We start from the raw sequence: 9,150 nt of genomic DNA, 5'->3' as shown, positions 1-9,150 counted from the left end.
AGTGGCATGGATAAGCTGTCACTGACAACCAGTCAAGACGATTGTGCAACGTAGTTATACACTAGAGAGCATTTAATGTCACATCTACCCATTGCATGCATTAGGAGACTCGCAATGTTGTCTTAGCAGTTTCCTGCCTGCTGTGGGGATGGTGTCCTGGTAGGAGAAGCATATGAACATTCCAGTCCTGACACAACTCATTCTTTAGTCATAGCCTAAGGTGGGTGCAAAGTCAGATGTTTCTGTCTTAACTCCAAGCAAGGCTGCGAAAGCAAATCAGTTCTGCAGTTTTATGATATGAGGTACATTTTGGACTTAATCATGAGCCAGATGAAGAGTTTCTTGAAACATCGATTAGGTTGTGGACTGTTGAAAAAATAAAATGTGGAAAATATTTCATGAAGTGGACATCTGTGACCAAAAAGTGTTAGCAGCCGTCCTTTTTTAAGTTCAATATAAGGAACCATTACCTATTTCATTCACAACAACCCAAATTCTGCTTATTATAAGTCAAAGGTGTCTAAATAAAATCATTTTGTTTCATCTCATTTGGTTCTGATTTATTCTTTCTATGCATTTCCAAGATGTTCCTATACCAAATTTTATCTATTAGACTTTTACTAATATACCAGACTATACCAGAAGCAGTGTCAGATAACCCAAACTTCAGGGGTCAAGGATTTTTATTAAGCTAAGTCTACACTGTTAGTCATTTAGTCCTTGGGTGTGTCTCCTTTTGGAGTCCTTTGAAAGGGCAGTTGGAAGTCCACAGCAAACTTGAGAAGGAACAGAGATTTCCACATAAACTATTGCATATGAACATAGATCCCAGTTTGGTGTCTCAACACAAAGCATATCAAGTTTTGGTTATTGTATTACTGACATTAGCTTCTTTGGAGCAACTGTGCCATACCTAGTGAGCAGCTCTTTCTTCTCTTTCATTCCTGTGTAGCTTTCAAATAAAAATCTCCATGGTCTTTGAAGCATTGCTGTCTGCTGCAGAGACTTACCTGTTCTAGATTTTCTGAGAAATTCCTGACCAGTCTCTTCTTCAAAGATTCATAGATTTTTCCCAGTAAGAACAGTATATGATACCTTTGTTTTCTATTTCTGTGTTATAGTCATCCCACATTACAGGCATAGACAGACACACACACGCACACACAATCAGGAGATGGGGAGAGGAAGAGAGAAAGTCATGAATTCTGTAGTTCAGAAATCTGGGCATGCAATTTATGAGTCTTCCATTAACGTATGAAAAATCCGAATGAGAAGATGAAGATGAGCTCCCTTCTCAGCTTCAGACTTTTGTCTTCAAACCCATCTAGACCGCTGTCAGAAAGGACAGTCCAGCCTCTTGAGGGCTGTCAGTGGGAGGTCAGGACCAGCTCCCTCCCCTGAACTCCTCTCTAAAGACACTCCTCACAACAGCCTGCTTGTTCAAACAAGGACAATCTTTTACACTAAAGCCTTCTAATGTGACGTTCCGTGGAATGGCGTTTCATCAGAAAGATGTCTTACTCCCTTCATGGGTTTTTCTCTGTCACACCACGTGCGTCTGCCACACGGTTTGGTTTTTTGGAGGAAATGGTGAATAGTCGCTGTCTTTTGGAGGGGAATGAGTGTGAGGCTTCAAGGCTGCATCAGTGAACTGCAACTGACCATTCTTGAGTGTGTTTTGAGAGCTGTTATTCTGTGTATTGACACAGCACTTCCTGTGTTGTGATGGCTTCAACGTTGCCAGGGTTCTTACTTCTAATGTTATAACAAACACTGAATCACCATTCGCTACCACTTTCGCCCTTGGGTATTTTTCTGAGTAGTTTATAACTGAGACACTGATATTCTCTTTCGTCAACTGTTTAGCTGTATGTCAAAAAGATCGTCAAATGTTCAAAAGGCATGAGACTTACATAATTAAACCTATAACCCATCTGTCCATCAATTATCAATATTCTGTACTTCTAGTTTCATCTAACCCTCTGATATTTTTGGAATATTTTGAAACAAATTCTCGCTGTAAGAGGATATTGACTCTCAATGTTTGAGTGTAATTTTGAGAAACAGGAAAGTTTACACAATATTATCACAATCCTGTTATCATAGCAACAAATTACCAATAATTTAGCAATTTATTTAAATCCTTCTCCATTCTCTTCATTTGCATATTCAAAAGGCCTGCATACTTCCTTTGATATAATTTTCTCAAACTCATAAACATTCTTTCTGCCATTTATTTTTTTCATCTGGGTTTCCAGTAGAGTTTCTGATTCTTATTCGGATAACTGTATTTTCATGGAGTCACTGAGCATGACCCTCTTTCATATTCCCTGGAAACTTTGACAGAGGCTTGATTATATCCACATGGAATATTTTAACAAGAATACTTAGCATGAAATGTTGTTTACTTCTGATTACTTTAGATTGGGAAGTACTAGGTACGCAAATTATTTACTTAGAAGGTGTTGCTAAAATGCAAGAGTATTCTTGGCATGGATTTCCATCATGCCTCTTAATTGTTTAGCAGCTACGGATTGTCATTGTACAGACTCATCATTCCCTCTGTTATTTGTGCTGGATAGTTTTATGTCAACTATATGAAGTTAAAGACATCTGAAAAGAAGGAACTCAATTAAGAAAATGCCAACGTAACATCCAGCTGTAGAGCGTGTTCTTGATTAGTGATTGATGGGGAAGACCAAGCCAATTGTGAGTAGTATCATTCCTGGACGTGTGGTCACGGGTTCTATAAAAAACCAACCTGATAAAACCATGGTGAGCGAGTCAGTAAGCAACACCTCTCCATGGCCTCTGCATGAGCTCCTGCCTCCAGGTTCCTGTTCTGTTTGCACCCTATCCTGACTTCTTACAAAGATGGACTACAATGTGTAGTGTTAAACAGATAAACCCTTTCCTCCCCAACTTGCTTTTGGCCATGGTGTTCTATCATAGCAATATGAACCTAATATCTAAAACATTATTTTGAAAGACAAAGTTTGAATTCTTCTATTTATCTTACTTTATTTTAAAATAGTATTTAAATTTCTCCCAATTAAACTCTTTGTCTGGTTTGCAATGTGTTCACATACACAAAGAAAAGGATAATATCTGATTCTTTCTTTATCATTATTCAAAGTCAGTATTTGAGACCAAGGCATATTTGATAAATGTCCATAAATAATTTTAGTGGATAAAATATTATATTTAATTGAAAATAGCAGTGTATGTGCTTATGAGGAAAATTAAGGATTGGTCAAATCTGGTTCATTAATATGTCTGTCATTTCATGTACTCTGCAGTTTTTATGGTGAATTACTTAAAATCTTTTTTCTTTTTTCATTTAACTCCTTTTTTAAGACAGAGTTTCATGTAATGCAGTACGGTCTCAAACTCACTATATAACTAAATATGAGTTGAGCTTTTATGTTAATTTATTTGTTTTTTATTGTTTCAGTGCCTATTGTATAAGTAGATTGTATTATTGTATATGTGCGTGTGTGTGTGTGTGCAAGAGTGCACACTCATATAGGCACATAAAGAGGCCAAAGGAGATTTTCAGGTATGAAGTGGGGTCTTTAATTAACTTGGAGCTCAGTGTTTTAGCTATACTGGCTAGTCAGTGAGTTCCTAAGATCGTCCTATGGTCATATCTGGCATTTATGTGGTACTTGGGATTTGAACGCAGATCTTCATGCATGCATAGAAAGAACTCTTACTTGAGCCATGTCCTCAGCATGAGCTCAAATTATCTGGTCCTCTTATTCCCACCAAAATTTCGAGTGCTAGGATTACATGGATATTACAACACTAGGTTTATGCAGTCCCGAGGCTAAAACAAGAAGCCTGTAAATGCCAGGAAAGTGCTCTACCAAATGAACTACATCTTCACCTGTTTTTTAAATTTCAGTATTAGTTTACAAATTTCTATAGTTTTCTAACTGAGGAAATATCTCAGACTCAACTTCTACATTCTGCTCCCCATATCTGTAGGGGCTCCCACTATGAAATTCCCTGGATTGTTTTGGAAGAAAATAATATCCTAAAAACACAATCTGGAAGTTGGTGTTTCTTTACAGTTTTCACGATGGAAAAATTATACCATGAGTAGGTGCATGTAGAAAAACACAGGTAGGAATCAATATGCCATGAATGTATATATGCATGTATATATACATGCACATAGTTTAGGAATTACTGTAGCACATAGATAAATGACTATACTGGTATTGTGGTCCTGTGAAGAATACTCTGAATTATATGAGGACAACTTTGGATTTGCAAGTAGGGAAAGGCATTATTTTAATTCTTATTGGTTGATAACAAGCATTCATTTTCCAAGATAAAAATCGCTCCAGATGCTGATTAGATTACACAGCTGTCCTTAGAGATTTTCATTTTCTATATGTCAACACTGAGCCATCTATTCCAAGAAGTTCCATTGTTCACGGCTCCCCAGCGAATATATAAACATCCTGCAAGTGGCCAGACCCTACACATTGCAAACACATGGATGGAACAAGTAAGCAAAGGACTGCTGTGTCCTGACTCATTGCTTAGTTGTAATTTATTACCAGTGACAAATGTCGATCACCATGTACATAAGGAATGATTAAACTAAAGATAGTTTCATCATTTAAATGAATCCTGAGGTATTGGAGCAAATATTTCTGACCATAACTAAAAGTGGTAAGGCTGTAAATTGAAAAACTCTGTAGAAAACTGTAGCTTTTGTTGCGCTTAAGTAATTTCATCTTTCATGTGTTCACTAATTGGTCATGAACCTGTAGTTAGCTAGAGAATTTTGTCTTTGGAATTTAACTATGACACCAAAAGTAGTTAAGTTCAGTCACATATTTTCTTGCTGGCTGATACGTTCATCTCATTAATAACTATCAGAAATTGTGTAAGTGCCTTGACTGAGAGATGGCTGTGGAAGAGAAGTCTAGAAAGATACCTTGGATAATGAAGGGAAAAGTACCGGAAAGCAAACACACTGTTTGGAAAAGCAACAGTCTTGTTAGTCACATAATGTGTGTTTTGAGGATTGCTCAGTGTTTTTTAATTCATTCTCATTAAATCCTCTGGGACAGATATGAATTTATTCCATATTTTATGGATAAGGGAAACATTTATAGAGAGTTTGTGATGATTCAAAGTCAGACATAGTTTCTTAATATGTATCTTGAGTTATTATGCTAAGGTCCATGCAAGGACCTTGGAGAAGGTTTTTAATCTCTTGTCATGCACAGATCTTTTGTCTTCATGGTCTCAGCTTCCACTTGTGAAAATGTCACAGTATTCATCTGACAAAAGAATAATTAAAAGAATAATCCCACAATAGTTATCAAACAAGCCTTCTACCTGGCTCCAAGCACTTCACCACACAATAACTTTGTTACCATTAGCTGAGAATGTGAGTAGATGCTGGCATAATTTCTCATCACCAGAATCTGAAAATGACATGTTTACTAAGAAATTCAGGCCTTAACTATGAGTTATTTCAGATAGAGAAGTCTACTCTGTTAGCACAAGTAAAGAAACAGTGTTTTCTCTTGACAGAAGTAGCTCTCTCTGAAATAGGCATTTTATAAAATAGTTCATACTCTACGACTTCACTTTTAGCTCAATTATTCACGGAACATATTAACTCAGCTTCTACACAATATTCAGTAATGAGGGAAAATGGGAGTGATGTTACATATAACGATATTTTATCTCTGGACAGTTCTGTAAATATAAATGTTTATGGCATTGTTTATTGGATTCCTTGCTCTTTCTAAGCTGAAGTACAAATATTTCTAAGTTGGTTCATTTATCAGGCCTATAAAATGTTTCCCAGTATCTTTTTTTATATATAATTCTGCCACTGTGTAGTTTGTCAAGATACCAAAATTATTGTGAACTGGTTATTTTATTATTAATGCCTTTAAATTACCATTAAATTTCACTTCAACTAACATGTATAAGGAATGACCTCCAATGTACCTTTTAAATTATTCTTTGAAAATTTAAGATGCTTATAGATTGTATCTTCATCATATCTAACACCCTCCTTCCTCCACTCCCTCCCCACATCCATACCTCCTACCCCAAATACAACCACCTTCCAACTCTATGTCTTTACTTTTCTGTTAGGAGTCAGTTTTCATTTTTAGGTATATGTGTACACCTGTGTGTTTGTGCATGTGGTGTTGTGCATGTGGTATACAAGTGTGTATGAGTTCATGTGTGTGAGTACAGTCCTTGTGTAGTTCATAAGGGAGAATAAGATCCCATGGATCTGGGGGTGCAGTTGTGAGCTGCCTGAGGTGGTGCTGGGGCTACCTCAAGTCCTTTAGAAGAGCAGTCAACACTCTGACTACCGAGCCATCTATCCAGCTCCCCATGTCATGGTGTAGGAGGTCCTTTTGTTTATATGTTGCTTTCATTGGTTAATTAATAAAGAAACTGCTTGGCCTGATAGGGCAGAACTTAGGTAGGTGGAGAAGACAGAACTGAATTCTGGGAGAAGCAGAGTGAGAGAGCCACCATGGAGCTGCCAGGTCAGACATGCTAAATCTTTCCTGGTAAGCCACGACCTCGTGGTTATACACAGATTAATAGAAATAGGTTAAATCAAGATGTGAGAGTTAGCCAATAAGAGGCTAGAGCTAATGGCCAAGCGGTAATTTAATTAATACAATTTCTGTGTGGTTATTTTGGATGTAAGCTAGCTGGGCAGCCAGGATGAAAAGCGGGTTCTCTCCTCCTCCTGTTACAATGGTCAATTAGTACTGCTGGTGTATGCATAGGTACATGGATGTGAGTTGCTATCTTCTGGGGCGCTGGCAATATTCCAGTTGTCCCCCCCCCACAAGAAAAATGATTCTTTCTCTCCCAACAGCCCTCCCTTCCAATAGCTCCTTGGTAAGAGTAGACCTCAGGAGCCCAACCTATCTATGTGGTAGAATTTTTAACTGCCTTGATGTGTGCAGATAACCACAGTTACTGTGAGTTCATGTGAGCTATGACCATGTCGTGCCCAGAGGACAGCATTTCACAGTACTCCTCAACATTATGTTGTTATTTTACCTGGTCTACCTCCTCCTGTGGGATGCTCCCTGGGCACTGGGATGGAATTGGGCTCCCATGTATAGCTAAACACCCACAGCCACTAATTTTTAGCATTTTGAACAGTTTTGAGTCTCTCATTAACAACTACCTACTGCAATAGGATGCTTCTATGCCCAGGGGTGAGTTCAAGGCAAATCTGTGGACATATATAGAAATGCTTAGAGGGCAGTATGATAACATGACCTTCTAGAAAAATAACATCAATAGGTTCCATTTTGGAACTTTCATAGTCATGTGCTTTGACCAAGTTTACAATAGCAGGCATGGAATCCCCACTGTGGAGCAGATCTTGGATCTAATTAAGAGAGTGGTCAGTTAACCCCATAAACAGTCTTGCTACTATTGCCATCAAGGGGTACATCTCGTCTGACAGATCAGCATTGTTTAGTATATGGGGTCAAACACTGGGTAATCCTATTAATGTTTTATGTTTCCCAGAAGCCAGAAAAGCACACCCCAGACTTGTGCAAGCCAGACAGCATGGAGATAGTTTCCTGGTTGGTTCAGGATTGGCTTCAGGAAGAGGCCAGAGTGTGTGGTGTCTTCAGCAACAGGGCCTTACAATCTAAAAACATGCTCTTTGTTAAATCGATTTCCTTAGAAAGTCAGTATCTTGCTTTTGTAACAATAATCCATGCAGAATTTTAAAAAATGAACAAATAAACAACGTTTTTCTTTCTTGACCCTTTTATTATGAAATACACTGTGTCTATCCAGCTGTGTGGCTCTGGGCCAGTACTGTGAGTCACTGCCCTACATTCTCCATGGACAAACAGGAATTAACAGAAAGGAAAGACAAGGATTCAGCTCTTGGGTTTTGCTTACAGTCATACACCAGGGGAGGGAGGCTATTGTGTGATTTTCAGTGAACTTTGATTTATCATAATTCTTTGAAATCACAATATTCCAAGCTTTGGGTTAGTTGGAGGGGATCAAAGAGATGGAGTTAGGATCAGAGGAGAAGTGGTCCTTGAAGAAAATTTTGATTATGTTTTAACTAGGAAATCCCTTGACAATGTTAACAAATACTTCCACTAAAATGTCATGGAAGCAAAACATCACTGATGAAGTGTAAAATGAATGTGTTTCTCAAATCCATAAAAATTGCAATACTTAACTTTAGCAGAATGTAGAAATCTCTTCTGTTTTTAATATCCACATCCCTCTCTTTGGCCATGTATGCACGTGCGCGCACGTGAGTGTTTATGTGTGTGTTGGTATTAACACCTGGAATGAATCTTACAAACCATGTTGTGAAATATGTTGAAATATTCATGCTTGTTCTGTAGCTAGCAAAGTCAAGCTTCAGTAATGTTCGGGTACACTGTCAGTCCCGTCCTGACGGATTCTGTCAGAGTCTAGGCTGACACTCATTCGCATGACCTCATTTTATACACGTCCCCAGTCCCTTTCCACCACTGTCCCTTTCTCTCTTCCTCTAATATCAGCAATGACAAAAAAAGTGAGTGAATCATGGGTTGTTAGTGCTTAGCAAGCCCCACACTGTCTAGTAATTACATGATATCAGCAACTGATTCACATGGCCAACATGCACTTGGATTCAAGGCAGGTTACACACATGGATTGAATAACATTGGCGGGCCCCAGATGGTTCTAATTAAAGAGCAATTGTTTTCATTGACAATTAGATGAGGAACAGATCCACCAAGCGGATTCCCATGCCACGTCCACAAGAAACTTTAACACGCCAGCAGCAGAGACTGGTGGAGACTGGACTCCCACGCCCTGCTTCTTTCCCTGAGGGGAAGAGCAGAGGACAAGGGCAAAAGTGAATCTGAGGGCGAAGATGCGCCACGTAGCTGCAAGAGAAAAAGGGGAAGTATAAACATAATGAGAAATGAAGGCTCCTCCTGATCTGTCAGAGAAGTAATAAGAACATAAGTATCACATTCTCGAATGTCGGGAAATTGTTCAGGAAGCTCCAAACTACAACAGATGTATTTACTCTCCTTTATTAGTTTACCCTTCTTCCTTTAGATAGAGAAGACATAATTCTTCTTTTTATGATGTATGTAA

The sequence above is a fragment of the Microtus oregoni genome, unplaced genomic scaffold (assembly GCF_018167655.1).
Source record: "Microtus oregoni isolate MIOR12 unplaced genomic scaffold, Mior012 000087F_ref0000451, whole genome shotgun sequence".
NCBI lineage: Eukaryota > Metazoa > Chordata > Mammalia > Rodentia > Cricetidae > Microtus > Microtus oregoni.
This window is presented reverse-complemented; position numbering follows the sequence as displayed.